This window comes from Triticum urartu, chromosome 4A (assembly GCF_056163025.1).
Source record: "Triticum urartu cultivar PI428250 chromosome 4A, HENAU_Tu73, whole genome shotgun sequence".
NCBI lineage: Eukaryota > Viridiplantae > Streptophyta > Magnoliopsida > Poales > Poaceae > Triticum > Triticum urartu.
This window is the reverse complement of record NC_141876.1, coordinates 379,194,820-379,210,463: the sequence shown is the minus strand read 5'-3', so window position 1 is coordinate 379,210,463 and position 15,644 is coordinate 379,194,820. Positions and strand designations below refer to the sequence as shown.

The 15,644-nt window shown below is 45.2% G+C and overlaps 1 non-coding gene across 1 annotated transcript; it reads right to left on the bottom strand.

The window, feature by feature from the left end:
* Positions 1-9,246: 9,246 nt before the first annotated feature.
* LOC125551571 (uncharacterized) lies at positions 9,247-10,744 on the bottom strand. The gene is made up of 2 exons (XR_015601187.1): positions 10,250-10,744; positions 9,247-9,564 (listed from the first exon to the last, which is right to left on the bottom strand). It is a non-coding gene; the product is annotated as an uncharacterized LOC125551571 (transcript).
* Between the last annotated feature and the right edge of the window lie 4,900 nt (positions 10,745-15,644).

Genomic DNA, 15,644 nt, shown 5'->3' with positions numbered 1-15,644 from the left:
TAGTTGGTGAACTTCCTGCTATTTTCACGTTGAATTTCTATGACGTATTTTAGTTTGTAATTTTCTTATCCATTCGTTAGTGTTACACAAATGATATTAATTTTGTACAAACCTATCTCACAATAATTTTTCATCCGACTGAGGACTTGAACTTATAACAACAAAACTTTTAGTCTTTGCTTTTTATTCTTTTTCTAATACAAAATGCACACCGTGTAATACGTGAACTTCTGGCAGTTATCAATCTAAACTTCTCTCGTTACATGAAAATATCTGAGTTTTTTATGAATATTAATTTGAATTTCTTAATCTTTTTTATGAAATTTTGAAGCGCTGTATTATTAAATATTGAACTTCTTATTTCCATTATTTAATAACGTGGAAAATCTTAATTTTCTATAATCATCGAACTTCTCCATCTTTTTAATATGGACTTACTGGTTTTATTTCTTAATCTTTTTTATGAAATTTTGAAGCGCTCTATTATTGAAAGTTGAACTTCTTGTTATTTAATTTTTGAACTTCTTGTTTTTGTTCTTTAATAATGAGGAAAATCTGAGTTTTCTATAATGATCGAACTTCTCCATATTTTTAATATGGAATTCCTGGTTTTATTTCTTAATCTTTTTTATGAAATTTTGAAGCGCTCTATTGTTAAAAGTTGAACTTCTTGTTATTTAATTTTTGAACTTCTTGTTTCCATTCTTTAATAACGAGGAAAATATGAGTTTTCTATAATCATCGAACTTCTATATCGAACCGCTCTAACTTTTGTATTTCAATTTATTTTTATGTATTTTTAGAAATATAAAATTTTTAGTTTTGTTAGAAACATCAAACTTCTTCGTTATTTTGAAGTGAACTTATTTTTTATTATTTACTAACCAAAAAATTCAAGTTTTTAATTAAATATCAAACTTCTCCATGTTTTTAAATTGAACTTCTTGGTTTTATTCTTCAGTAACGAGAAAAACTGAGTTTTTAATGTAAATTGAATTACTCTATTTTTAAAAATTGAACTTCTTGGTTTAATCTTTAGTATCGGGGAAAATTCGAATTTAAAAAAATGAGGAAATCTTTTTAAAACTTTTTTTGTTGTTCCCTTACTTTAATTTGAACGTATGAGTTATTCTTTAGAACGAGAATCTAAGGTTTTTATCAACTTTGAACTTCTCTGTTATTTTAATTTGAACTTCCTTAGTCTTATTCTTAGAATGAAAAAAATATGTTTTTCGACAAGAATCAAACAATTTTTATTTGAAAGTGAAAATAAAAAATACGGGAAAAAAAATACACACTTGGACGTCATTTTTTGCCATTTTAAAACATGTAATTGGAGGTAGGACGCCCTGCAATATAAATTCTAAACCGTGCATGGAGGTGCACGTGAACTTCTTGCAACAAATGTGAGTTTTTTATAATTTGAATTTCTTTAGTCTTATTCTTAGAAAGAAAACAATATGTTTTTCGATAAGCATCAAACATTTGTTACTTGAACTCCATGTACATCAAAACTACACCTTTTTAATTTGAATTTCTGAATTTTATTTATTTGGTAACTAGAAAAATCTAAGTTTTTTATAAATGTGTAACTGCTCTATTTTTGTAATTTGGACTTCTTGGTTTATTTCTTTTTGGAATAGAAAAATCCTAGTTTCGTAATAAATATTGAACCAGTCCATTATTTAAGTTTGAACTTCTAGAGTTTTTTATTTAGAAATGGTGAAAATCATTTTTTATGAATATTGAACTACTCTTTTTTTAATTTGAACTTCTTGGTTTTATTTACAGAAACAAAAAAACTGAATTTTTTATAAAGATCGAACAACTATGTTAATTTAATTTGAACTTCTTGATTCTTTTAGAAAATGCGTAAACTGTATTCCCCTTTTTATTAAATTTTGTTTTTGTGTTCGAGAACAAAGAGAACATTCCTTTTCTTGTTAATTTTTCGAAGTGATTTTGTAGACTTAAATTTTGTTTGTGGTCTTTTTAAATTTGTTTGTTACTTCAAGTTCTAAAAAATCGCAAATCTGTCATGTTTTTCATTGCATGTTTAAACTATTTGAAGTTCTTAGATACACACAACACATTTGACCTTCTTGAACACAACATGTTGACCTTCAAAAATAAAAATTTAAGCACATCAGTACAAGAAAAAACAGAGCATTCTCTGCATCCATTGTTTGAGATGGCAACATGACTGCAGGGCTCGTCAGTGCATTGTGCAGCGGGCATCAGTCAGTGGTAGTAGTAGAAAGGGGGTGAAAGAAAATAATGATCTTGTCATGCATGATGGACCGAACCTCTCCAACACCAAAATCTGAACTTCAAAAACACAAAATAGAAAATAGCGTACACAACTCAACAACCCAAAAATAAAATTTGTGTTTTTTCCGAAGGAGTTCATTTTTTTGCAAGCCTCTTCTCTGCATATCAATTCAAACTTCAGCTAAAAACAGTGGACTGGGGGTGTGCTTGTTGTCCTTTCTGCCGTCTACCAGGGCATGAGAGAAGGGGTCAGAGGGGTCACCTCGGGCTAGATGTACTGGTGGTCGGAGAAGGTCAGGGCAGCGAACAAACCTCACCCGATCCGGTGACCCCTGAGTGTAACACCCTCGATGCGACTATAGCTCCCACGTGTCGAGGCATGACTTAGAGACATAATCGCATTGAAGGCATATGTCGCAAGTAAGGTAATCTTTACACATCCCATGTAATATAATAATAAAGGGGAGAGAACATAGTTGGCTTACAATCGCCACGTCAATCAAGGTACATAAATAACATTACATCATTCAAAACACTCATGGCCCGACTACGGCGCCAAAATAAAAGATAACCCAACATGCGACATGGTCCCGATCACCCCCAACTGGGCACCACTACTGATCATCAGGAAAGGAAACATAATAACGTTGAGAGTCCTCATCGAACTCCCACTTGAGCTCGAGCGCGTCACCTGGAGCGGAATCATCAGGCCCTGCATCTGGTGTAATAGTAATCTGTGAGCCACAGGGACTCAACAATCCTGCACCCTCGCGATCAAGACTATTTAAGCTTAAAGGTAAGGCAAGGTAAAAATATGTGGAGCTGCAGCAAGCGACTAGCAAATATGGTGGCTATCCTGTTCGCAAAAGAGAGCGAGAAGAGGAGGCAAAGCGCGAGCGAGAAACTAGAGAGCAACCTGCGCAAGCATTACTCCAACACCGTGTCCACCTCCCGGACTCCGCCAAGAAGAGGCCATCACGGTAACACACTCAGTTGATTCATTTTAATTAAATTAAGGTTCAAGTTGTCTACAACCGGACATTAACAAATTCCCATCTGCCCATAACCGCGGGCACGGCTTTCGAAAGTTCAAATCCCTGCAGGGGAGTCCCAACTTAGCCCATGACAACCTCTCACGGTCAACGAAGGAATAGACCTCCTCCCAAGACGTTCCGATCAGACTCGGTATCTCGGTTCTTCAAGACAACTCCGACAATGGTAAAACAAGTCCAGCAACACCACCCAGATGTGCCGACAAATCCCGATAGGAGCTGCACATATCTCGTTCTCAGGGCACACCGGATGAGCAAGACGTCGGGTAGGCCAGCCCAGAGTTGCCCCTGGTAGCCCCGGACATCGCTCGGTTGGACCAAGACTCAGAGGAGCACTGGCCCGGGGGGCTAAAATAAGATGACCCTTGAGTCCGCGAAACCCAAGGGAAAAGGCTAGGTGGCAAATGGTAAAATCAAGGTTGGGCATTGCTGGAGGAGTTTTATTCAAGGCGGATTGTCAAGGGGTTCCCATTATAACCCAACCGCGTAAGGAACGCAAAATCCGGGAACATAACACCGATATGACGGAAACTAGGGTGGCAAGAGTGGAATAAAACACTAGGCGAGAGGCCGAGCCTTCCACCCTTTACCAAGTATATAGATGCATTAAGATAACAAGATAATATAATGATATCCCAACAAGTAAAGAAATGTTCCAACAAGGAACGGCCTCCAATCTTCACCTGCAACTAGCAACGCTATAAGAGGGGCTGAGCAAAGCGGTAACATAGCCAATCAACGGTTTGCTAGGACATGGTGGGTTAGAGGTTTGACGTGGAAATTTGGGAGGATTGAAAGCAAGTGGTGGGCATCGTAGCATTGGCATAGCAAAAGAGCGAGCAATCTAGCATAGCAAAGATAGTAGTGATTTCGAGGGTATGATCATCTTGCCTGCAAAGTTGTCAGAGTTGACTGGATCCTCGAAAGCAAACTCAACGGGCTCCTCGTTAGCAAACTCGTCTCCCGGCTCTACCCAAACAAGACAAACAAGCAACAAGGACACAATCAACCACGTGCAAAGCTCAAACAACATGATGCAACGATGATGTGCTATGCGGGATGCGATGCGGGATGCATATGCAAGATGTGACAAGGAATGCATGACCCTGGCCTCAACTTGGGAATCCAAGTGTGCCACTGGAAAGATGAGATGAAATCGCTTAAAACGATATAAAGATCACCGGAATCGGAGTTACGGTTTGGAAATGGCAAGCGATTCAAATATGACACCGGTCTACGATTTACAACAAGTAGCCATCTAAATGCAATGATATGAACATGCTACAGCATCCAAACATGACAACAAAATACATGGCAGGGATGTACTCAAGATGCTTAACAAAAGTCTAGCACTGAGCTACGGCCAAATCATCCATTAACAGGTTCAAACAAGCATGGCAAAAATGCATATGGCAAACAGATCTCAGACTTAGTGAAATTAACACTTGTCTGAAATTTCAGATCAGATAGCCCTTTTCGGAGCAACAAAACTACATGCTACAGGACCTGAACATGGCAAAGTAAAGCATGGCATGGAGCTACTCAAAGAGATTAAAAAAATTCCCTTAGTGACCTTGAGCCAAAAGGGATCAGCAAATACGATTGCAAGCATGTGAACATGGCAAAAACATAATCAGTTCTCAGACTTAGTGAAAACTGGCACATGTTGAAAACAGATATCAAGTAGGCATGTTTACGAGCTCGATGCACTCACTACGGAGCAAGTCATGAAAAGCTAAGCATACATCTATCAAGAACACACAAAATGCAAGCTAGACATGGCAAGAACAATAGCATAGCATGCACGGATCAACTACAACATCATCGGCAAAATTGCAAACAAGTTGACAATCTGCCCAGATTCACAAAGTAGCAAAAGTAGAGCTCGATTGACTCAATCTAGGGTGCTCCATAATTTCAAACAAAGACATGGATAGATAGAGCACTACAAGATTAACAAAACATCCTTAGTGATCATCCTCAAAAGAGGCACGGATCACTAGGAAACAACATGAACATATGGCAACATGAGATAAACAGCTCAAGGACTTAGTGGAAATGCTAAGTCCCTGAAAACAGAATTACCAAGTACCTCACTTAGCAAGCTTGCACTAGCCACCACACACATCACAAAAATACGTGGGTTGCACCTCTGGAAAGATGGCAAAACCCTTAACAAAACATATGTAGAGCTCAGGGCATATCATGCACACAATAATCATGGCAAAAATGACAAATATGCAACTGGAGTAGCAGATCTGACAATTAACTCAAGTAGCCCTCTTCTAACAGCATTTCGGGCATCAAGATGAACTCAAATGAAAATGATGCAATGGAATGAAATGATGTACTCTCTGAGACGAACATTTTGATATGCTATATGCCAAAAAATGGAGTTACGGATGCAAAGATACGATGCTATGAACATGAGCATATGAGCTAGGGTTTCGGGGCAAAAGTCAACCGAATCTCAGATCTGGATCGGCCAAGCGCGGAAATCGAGGATCGCCGGGGTTGAGCTCCTGTTCGCCGAAAAACATCGGGGATCGCCGGAGTTGACGCAGGGGCGGCCGGGGAGGTCGGATCCGACCGGATCCAGGGCCGGGCTGGAGCTCCGGCGAGGCAAGGAGCCTCGGGGTGCGCGACCGCGGCGAGGTCGGTGCGGAGGCATGCGGATGGCGGCGGCGGCGAGAGGCGGGCGGCACGGCGGCGGCGCGCGTGCCGGCAGGGAGGCGGCGGATGGCGGCGGCCGAGGGAGAGACAAGGACGGCGCGGGCGAGCTCCTCTGGCTCGTGCGCGGGCGCGGGCGGGCCGGCCACAGGCCGCGGCGGGCTCCGGCGGCGGTGGAAGTCGGCAGCCACTCAGGCAGTGCCACGTGGCGGCGGTGGGAGGCCTCCGGACATGTCCGTCGGTGGCGAAATGTGTCCGGCGGCGCGCGATGAGGGTGGATCTAGGGTTTTTGATGAGGGGGATCCGGATTTCGGGGAAGGGGTCTATATATAGGCATAGAGGGAGCTAGGAGAGTCCAAATGAGGTGCGGTTTTCGGCCACGCGATCGTGATCGAACGATCTAGACGATGGAGAGGGTTTTGATGGGTTTTGGGCCAACTTGGAGGGGTGTTGGGCTGCAACACACACGAGGCCTTTTCGGTCCCTCGATTAACCGTTGGAGTATCAAACGAAGTCCAAATGATACGAAACTTGACAGGCGGTCTACCGGTAGTAAACCAAGGCCGCTTGGCAAGTCTCGGTCCAATCCGGAAATGTTTAATCCCCACACATGAAAGAAAGGTAGAAATGACCACCGGAGGAGAACAAAGCGCCGGAATGCAAAACGGACAACGGGGAAAATGCATGAGATGAACACGTATGCAAATGCAATGCACATGATGACATGATATGAGATGCATGACAACGATAACAACACACGGAGACAAAGACCCGAACCCGAGACAATAAAATAACTTAACGCCGGAAACGGCAAGAGTTGGAGTACAAATTGGGAAATTTACATCCGGGGTGTTACACAGAGGTATGGAGCGTGGTGGCCTCTGGCAGCGCCGACATGTGGGGAGAGGGAAGGCCGGCGACGTGTGGAGTTGCGGGAGCGGCGGGTGAGACGTGCAGGTGCACTGGGGTGGGCTTCAGCATGGGACAGAGGCGAGTTGGTGGGACAGGGGTCGGCGGCTGGGAATGGCGGCCTTGGGCGGCGTCGTATGAGCGGGGGCGGGGCTCAGCGGTGGGGCACGGCGGCCTCGGGTGGCATTGGCAGGAGCGGGGGCGGGGATGGGGGCGGCCCGCGGCGACGGGGCACGTTGGCCTCGGGCGGCAGCGGCAGGAGCGGGGGCAGGGATGGGGGCGGCGCTCGGCGACGGGTTGCGGGGCGGGATGACGGAGCGACGTGCGCTGGCGGGATGGGGGCGGGGCGGCACGGGATAAGAAGGCCAAGAGCTAGGGGATGTGGCCTGCGGGGTTTTTTGACGCAGCAATTTGATTGAATCCAGGAACAACTCTGTCGGGCCCTTATATATATAGCCGGTCTATTCTACTAATATTAGCAGAATACTATTCTGATAACACTTCCGCACCGCACACTCAATGCAAGTGCGCGTCATTGTTTGAACCAAGTGTTCTGCAGTATAGAGGCGAGTGAACTTCCCATCTCAAAAAACTGCATGTTGTGTTTTTCGATACCTTTTTTCCTCTAGTTTTTTAACCGTTTGTCGGAACGAGGCGTGTAATATACCGTTGAAAAGCAATGGATTATGCGTTACTTTGCCATGTTGAACACTTTTCGAGATTCCTGACGGTTTAAGAGCAATTTTGAAAATGGTGCGGCTCACGACGAGTGGCAGCGAGCGTTTTTTTGCGTTTTTTCTAAATCGCTCGTCGGAATGAAGCAAATGATACACCGTTGGAAAGATATCATCGAGGCACATCTTTTTCAGATCTATTATTTTCTCTAACTCATTACGGTTTAAAATCTGTTTCAAATTTACTAAATCAAGGAATTGTGTTTTACAAAAAAATTTGAATTTTGGGCACTGGTTTCGCTCCATTTTTTCCACCGTTTGTCGAAACGAGGCATGTGATACGCCGTTGGGAAGCTACGGATGAGGCGCAACTTTCATATGTTGAAATGTTTTTGAGATTCCTTACGATTTTAAGTTAATTTTGAAAATGGTGTGGTTGACGATGAGTGGCAGCGGCGTTTTTCGCGAAATTTTCACAAACTATTGATTGTTATGATTCAAATTATACGCCGTTGGAAAGATATCGATGAGGCACAACTTTTTCATGTAGAACACTCTCTTTGATTCCTTATGGTTTTAGAGTAATTTTAATTTTAACAAAATGCAGACAATCTGTTTTTTCGCGACACCAAAATCAACGAGTGAACTTCATCGGACAAAAAACCGCGCTGCTTGATACTGAAAACCGCACTGCATTCGATGGGCAAGCGAACTTCATGGTTTCTTTTTGTTAGACGTAAATTTTTCAAGACAATCATTCTTTTATTTTATCGTCTCGGTAACATTTTTTCAGCACTTCACATTGCGAGTAAGTGAACCGCAACACTACCAAGGGTGAGCCACATAGTATTTTGTTGTCTTTTTTCATACATTGCTCTTAGGGACTGCATTAAAATTAACTCTTGCTTTTTTATACAACATGTGGCAATATAATGAACCTCTCACAGAGTGTGTTATACATGGGCAAAGAAGTGAACCCCATGGTCGAGAGAAATGTAGTGCGACACTAGTAGTTAACTGCACTATTTTTTTCTGCTCCCTAATTTTGTGTTTTTCCACTTTTTTGTTGACGAGTCTGAACTCCGGTGATAAGGCGAGTGAACCACACATATTCTTCTACGGAGACATGCTGAACTTCACGAACAACAATTCTTCAGCTTTTTCTTTTTACATTTTCAACAGTGAGATTTTTTTAATGAAGTCAACCTTTTCTTTTTACCGTAATGTACTCCATGTGCTTCGTGAAGTGAACTTCTTGTGATTCTTTTTTTCTTTTTTTCTAACAAGTGAACCACAAAGAATTATTACACTAAACCGCATCCGAGTATAATAATTTTATAACAAAACAAACCCCAGTTTGTGGGACCTGTACTACGCATGACCGAAGGACTACATGTGCATGTGCTCCGCACCGCATGGACACATCGCGTGAACTGCACGGGGGCAAGGAACAGATATCGTCCTCCTCTTCTGGCTTGCAGAAATTCTGAAAAAAGACTTGATCTTCAGTAACACGCACGGCCATGAGTGTCGCACTGCATGGGCGGCCCTACTGCACTGCGCACCCCGAAAGTTAAGTGCACTGCACAATGCATAACCACTTTTTTAAAATGCAAATAAAAATGAAATGCTCCAAAACAACAAGCCCATTTGTACTTTTACACATGCACTTCACTGCAAAACTGAACTCCATTTTGTTTTGAGCCACAAAGGTCTCCCAGCCGAACTGCATCAGGCAATGCCTTGTTTTTCCTCCGGCGATGTTCACAGTTTTCTCTAACAATTGAAATGCACTTCATACATAAAACAAAATTTATTCACACATAAATAAACAAACTGCACTATAGCGAGAGGTGACCCTCCTCGTCGTCACAGGCAACTGCAACCCATGTCCAGCCAAACTGCATGCTGCCACCATCTGCAATGCCCGCTAACAGTTGCTGCAACGCCCGGAAGCGTACTGCAGTGATACCGCACACATCCAAAATCTGAAAAACGCAAAGAAGAACTAAACTGCAGCAACCTGTCCAAGTATTCATCACATTCAAGGATTCATCAACATAGCAGAAAGAACTCAAAAAAATCCAGCCGGTTGGCACTAGACTACACAGTGATGTACATGCACACGCGCTTGGCACTGCGACGCCACATGCCGTGTATGGGTGTGCCCGCGGCGAACTGCACTCAAGCATGGCGTGGGGATGAGCAGCTCATTTGGTGGCTGAGCTGAAGAGGAAGAAAGGAGGCGGCGGCAGTCCTCCTCGGGCTTCCCTCGAACCGATTGGAGGCAAGGGTTTGGTGTATGGAGGAGCAGGAGGGCGAGATGGGGTTCATTGGAGAAGCGGGTGTTTGGGAGGACGAGGTGAGGCTGTGGGAGGGGAGATGGAAAGTAGCTCCGGCCAGATGGTGGATCTCACCGGATCCGTGCAGGGGCGGCGAGGAATGGTCGGGGCCGCTCGGAGATAAGGCGGCCTGGATCCGGCTGCGGGGCATCGCCGACGAACTGCAAGGGGTGCGACGTCGGCAAACCACACACAACCGAGCCGCAGCAGCCGCAGGGCACCGCTGAACCACACGCAGTGCGTGGGGCGTGTCACCGGGATGGATCAGGCCGATGCAGAGGTCAACGGCCACCGGGGAGGCGGATCTGGGCGTAGGGGATGGGATACTCACCGACGAAGGCGATCCTGGGGGCACCGGCTACGTCGGGAGCGATGCAGGGCAGGGGCGGCGCTAGCCTAGGCCGGCGGCGATGCAGGGAACCGGTCGCGGAAGCCAGGCCAGCGGCGATGCAGGGCAGGGGCGGCGCCAGCCCAGAGCGGCGGCGGGGTGGATCGACGGCCGAACGGCCGGTGCGGTACCGGCATGGGAAGAAGCCGGATGGGGAGGGGAGGTGCGGCGCCGGCGGAGGATGAAGGTGGATCGGGGTGGGGAGGGGAGGCGCACCGGCTAGGAGTGGGAGGAGGCACGGAGGCCGTCGGGCGGAGCTGCGGGCATGGGCGGGGTAAGGTTTGGAAGTCTTCATCTTAAAGCGGTTGAAAAGGTTGCGAAGAACATCAATTCTTGAGTCTCTCTAAGTTGAGACGTCTTTGTTGACTTTGGACAGCCAATCCTAAACTAGCTTCGCAGTTTTCAGTGCACTCACACAGCTATACTCTCCTTTGGTCAGATGGCCATAGATGATGTTCTTGACGGTCGAATCCAGTTGGATGAACCTCTTCACATTAGCAGCGGTGACATCTTCACCAACCTTGGGAATGCCTGTCTTGATGACATACCAGAGGTCGACGTCAATGGCTTCAATATGCATGCACATCTTATTCTTTCAGTAGGGGTAATCAGTGTCATCGAAGACTGGGCATGCAGCGGAGACCTTGATTATCCATGCAGTCGACATAGCTAAAACTCCACGTGATTAAACCGAATCACATAGAACAAGGAAGCACATTTCTCTGATACCAATTAAAAGTGCTAGTTATCGACTAGAGGGGGATAAATAGGCGATTTTTATGGAAGTCTTCAAAACACGAGGTCTTTGAAGACAAACAGATGAAATGAACCTATTGATATGCAGCGGAAGATAGACTACACTAGATAAGCCATAGTCAAGTAAGCAATGTAGTGAAAGTACGAAGACTATCAGCAGCGAGGTAGTGTGGATCGGAATGGAAGACGGTATGAAGCCAAACAAGTAATAGTCTTCATGCAGTGAACTCAATCAGATCAGACAGGAAAGCAATGACTTTACGAAGATAAACTGAAAAGTAAAGGAAAGTGGGGAATAGAACCAGTTGTTTGGTGAAGACAAGGATTTGGTAGACCAGTTTCAGTTGATGTGACAACTGTACGTCTGGTTAGGGAGGCTGAGATTGAACTCAAAAGACCCGGTCTTCACCTTATTCTCCTTGAGCTAAGGACACCCAGTCCTCGTCTAATCACTCTGGTAAGTCTTCAAGGTAGACTTCCAAACCTTCACCGACTTCGTTCACCGGCAATCCATAATGGCTCTTGGATGCTCAGAACGCGACGTCTAACCGGCTGGAGGATTCACAGTCCTCAAGTGTAATAAGTCTTCAGGTCACACAGACAGAAAGACTTCAGTGATGCCTAACACTCTTTTGCTCTAGGTGTTTTGGGCTTTGTCCTTGCAAGGATCTCTATCTCAAAGGCTTCGGAGGTGGGTTGCTCTCAAACGACAAAAGCCGTGCACTAACTCTGAGCAGCCACCAATTTATGGTGTAGGGGGTGGGCTATTTATAGCCACGAGGCAACCCAACATGATATGTCCGAAATGACCCTGGGTCGCTAAGGAACCAACACGTGTCCAACGGTCGAATTTCAAACACACACGGCAGCTTGACTTGGGCTATAAGTAAAGCCGACTCATCCAGCTCTGGATAAGATTTGCTCTCATTGTCTTCGCTCGAAGACATAGGAGTTTGGTTGAGCATCACATCAGTCATTCTAACTTTGTTCACTTGGACCCCACTTAACAGTATGGTGGTTCCTATGACTCAATAAAGAAGAAAAGGAAACTACAAAACAACTATGTCTTCGCACTCCATAGTCTTCAGGTGAATGTCTTCACATGTCATAATCTTCGTCGTGAATGTCTTCACGACCCACCATTGTCTTCAATGTCTTCACACATTTTTAGGGGTCATCTCTGGTAGGTAAACCGAATCAATGAAGGACTACTACCTGTGTTATCCTGCAATTCTCATAAACACATTAGTTCCTCAACCAAGTTTGTCGTCAATACTCCAAAACCAACTAGGGGTGGCACTAGATGCACTTACAAAGGGGTTTGACCATGATGGATTCCTATAGGTTTTGTATTATGGTAGGGTGAGATGCCAGACCTATTTGGGGCATGCTTCATAGGTAGGATTCACTCTCGTCGACATGAAGCGGGGGGCAGACGAGCAATACTGTGTACTTTGTGAGACAGGTGCCACATCAAACTTGTGCATTGGGTATTTGAACATTAAACCGCCCTTTTCATGCATATATTTGGTCCACTGCATGTGTGTTTGTGTTCTGACCCTTTCTCGTGGTTTTTTTGCCAAATATATCAATAGCATACGAGTCGGATGAAACAACTGTCTATGATTGCAGACACAACAGAGATGGTTCCCTCAAACTACCCGTGTGCCACACACGTGCCCCTATCACATCAGCACAGCCCACTGGTGGCAGCTGACCATGATTGGGATCCATAAGACTTCCCTCGTAATCTCAAAAATATCTACCCGCCTTGAGCGATTTCCGAAATGGTAGTTCCACGGGTTTTTTCTACTTGATAGCACACAATTCTTATGTTTCAGCCGTATGCGATGTTTGTTGCTCCCACGCCTCTTCAATCCAATCATCCAAATTTTCAGTAGCCGCGACATTTCCTCAAACACCACCTTGTTCCCGCTCCACCCCCCCCAAAACCTCCGTCCACACAAACACCACCCCTCCCTTGCTTGAAAGCCTAGCTAGGTCGCCGCCGTCGTGCCGCCTCCACCGTTGACCTCTGTCGGTCTTCTCGTGCAGGTTACCCACCGATCTCCTTATCCTCGCCACCCAGAGTTTCTAAGATGACGCCTGCGAAACACCCCCTTTCCACATATGCCCATCCCCATCCCCCTCCCCCACTCCAGAGCGTTGTATCCTAAGCCTGGCTATGCTTCCTGGGGAGCTCGAGGAGTGAATGGCCAAAAAGAGGTTTATCATGGCCTCTTTTCCTGATGATGGCGAGGTGGCTGGCGAGGAAGCTGATGACGATGGTTGACCGGAGGCTTCAAATCAGCGATCCCGCGTATGGCGGCATATCACTGAAGCCAGCTATGACATCGAGGTCGTCGACAATGATGGCTTGATGCGAGCTATGTCATAGGCTAAGTGGCCCACCCCCAACCCCTCGGGTTCAAGCGCCGTCGATCTCATCCATGGCCCCGCCACTGATCTCATTTGCCTTACTGTCAAGAATTTGCCATCCTTCATCGCCATTGATCCCCTTTTGTCATTTCTGAAGGAGGTGTTCTGCACCGCTGGCTTGGGATCCTTAGTTGCCAAGTCAGACCTCATCGACGGAGACCACGAGGAGGGCGCCCTCTCCGGCTCTTCCAAGGGGAAAGAGCCCATCTGCGACATTGGGGAGGGCACCCTATAGTCGTGCTCTTCCAAGCCCATCTGCGACAACATGGAGTGCACCCAAAGTATGTCTCTTCTAATGGGAAGGAGCCCATCTATGACAAGTGAGGAAACCCATGTTTTACCGTAGCTCTTCAAAGGGGGAAACAATGTATGATCATGCCAGTAGCTTTTGCCATGCTATGTTTTAACCATGTCGTGTTTGTAAGTGCATCTAGTGCCATCCCTAGTTGATTTTGGAGTATTAATGACAAACTTGCTTGAGGCACTAATGTGTTTGTGCGATTTACAAGAGCACATAGTTTCTTTCGTAGTTTCATTTTCTTATTTCCTGAGTCGTAGGAACCACTAAACTGTTAAGTGGGGTCGAGGTAAACAAAGTTAGAAAATAGATGTGATGCTCAACCTAAAATCCTATGTCTTCGAGCGAAGACAATGAGAGAAATCTCTTCCAGAGTTGGTTAAGTTAGCTTTACTTGGAGCCCAAGTCAAGCTGTCGCATGTGTTTGAAATCTGACCATTGGACACGTGTCAGTTGTCCATTGACCCAGGGTCATTTCGGACATATCAAGTCAGATTACCTCCTGGCTATAAATAGCCCACCCCCTCCACTATAAATTGGTGGCCGCTCCAAGTATTGTGTACGGCTTTTATCGTTTGAGAGCAACCCACCTCCGAAGCCTTTGAGAGAGAATCCTTCCTAGGACAAACCAAAAACACCCAGAGCCCAAAGTGTGTTAAGCATCACTGAAGCCTTTCTGTTCTGCGTGAACCGAAGACTTATTATACTTGAAGATTGTGATCTTCCAGTTGGTAAGGCGTCGCATTCTGAGCATCCAAGAGTCATTGTGGATTATGGGTGAACAAAGTCTGTGAAGGTTTGGAAGTCTACCTTGAAGACTTGCCTAAGTGATTGGGTGAGAACTGCAGGTCATAGCTCAAGGGGAATAAGGTGAAGACATGGTCTTCTAAGTTCAATCTTAGCCTCCCTAACCACACGTACAATTGTCATAGCAACTAGAACTGGTCTAACAAATCCATTGTCTTCATCGAGCAACTGGTTCTATCACCTCACTCCTTTACTTACTGTTTAGTTTCGTGAAGTCTTTGCATGCCTGTACTGTTCGAAGACATTGTGTGAAGACATTCCCTCTCGCATATTTGTCTTCACACAATCTTCCAAATCTGATCTGTTACACCTAGCTGCTACTTGTCTTCATGCATCACCTATACTGTACTTTGACATCTTTGCATGCCTAGTGTAGTTTATCTTCTGCTGCATCCTGTTTAGTTACTATCTTTCACTCGTCTTCAAAGACATTGTCTGTTTTGAAGACTTTCATAAAAATCGCCTTTTCGCCCACCTCTAGTTGATAACTAGCACTTTCAATTGGTATCAGAGCAAGGTGCTCTCTTGTTCTCTGTGATTTGGTTTAACCACCTAGAGTTTTAGCTATGTTGAATACAGGGATAATCAAGGTCTCCACTGCATGCCCCGTCTTTGATGACACTGATTACCCCTATTAGAAGAATAAGATGTGCATGCATCTTGAAGCCATTGACAATGACCTCTGGTATGTTGTCGGGACTGGCGCTCCCAAAGTCGATGAAGGCGTCATCGCTGCTGATGTGAAGAAGTTCGCGCAATTGGACTCGACCGCCAAGAACATCATCTGTGATCATCTGACCAAAGGGCAGTATGGCCGTGTGAGTACTCTAAAGTCTGCGAAGCTAGTCCAGGACTGGCTATCCAAGGTCAATGAAGGCGTCTCATCTCAAAGAGACTCAAGAATCAATGTTCTTTGCAATACCTTCAACTGCTTCAAGAGGCTTGACAATGACAATGTCCAGCTCACCTTCGACCATCTTACTGATATCACCAATGAGCTTCATGCACTCGGTGCCACAGACATCACCAAGCATGAGG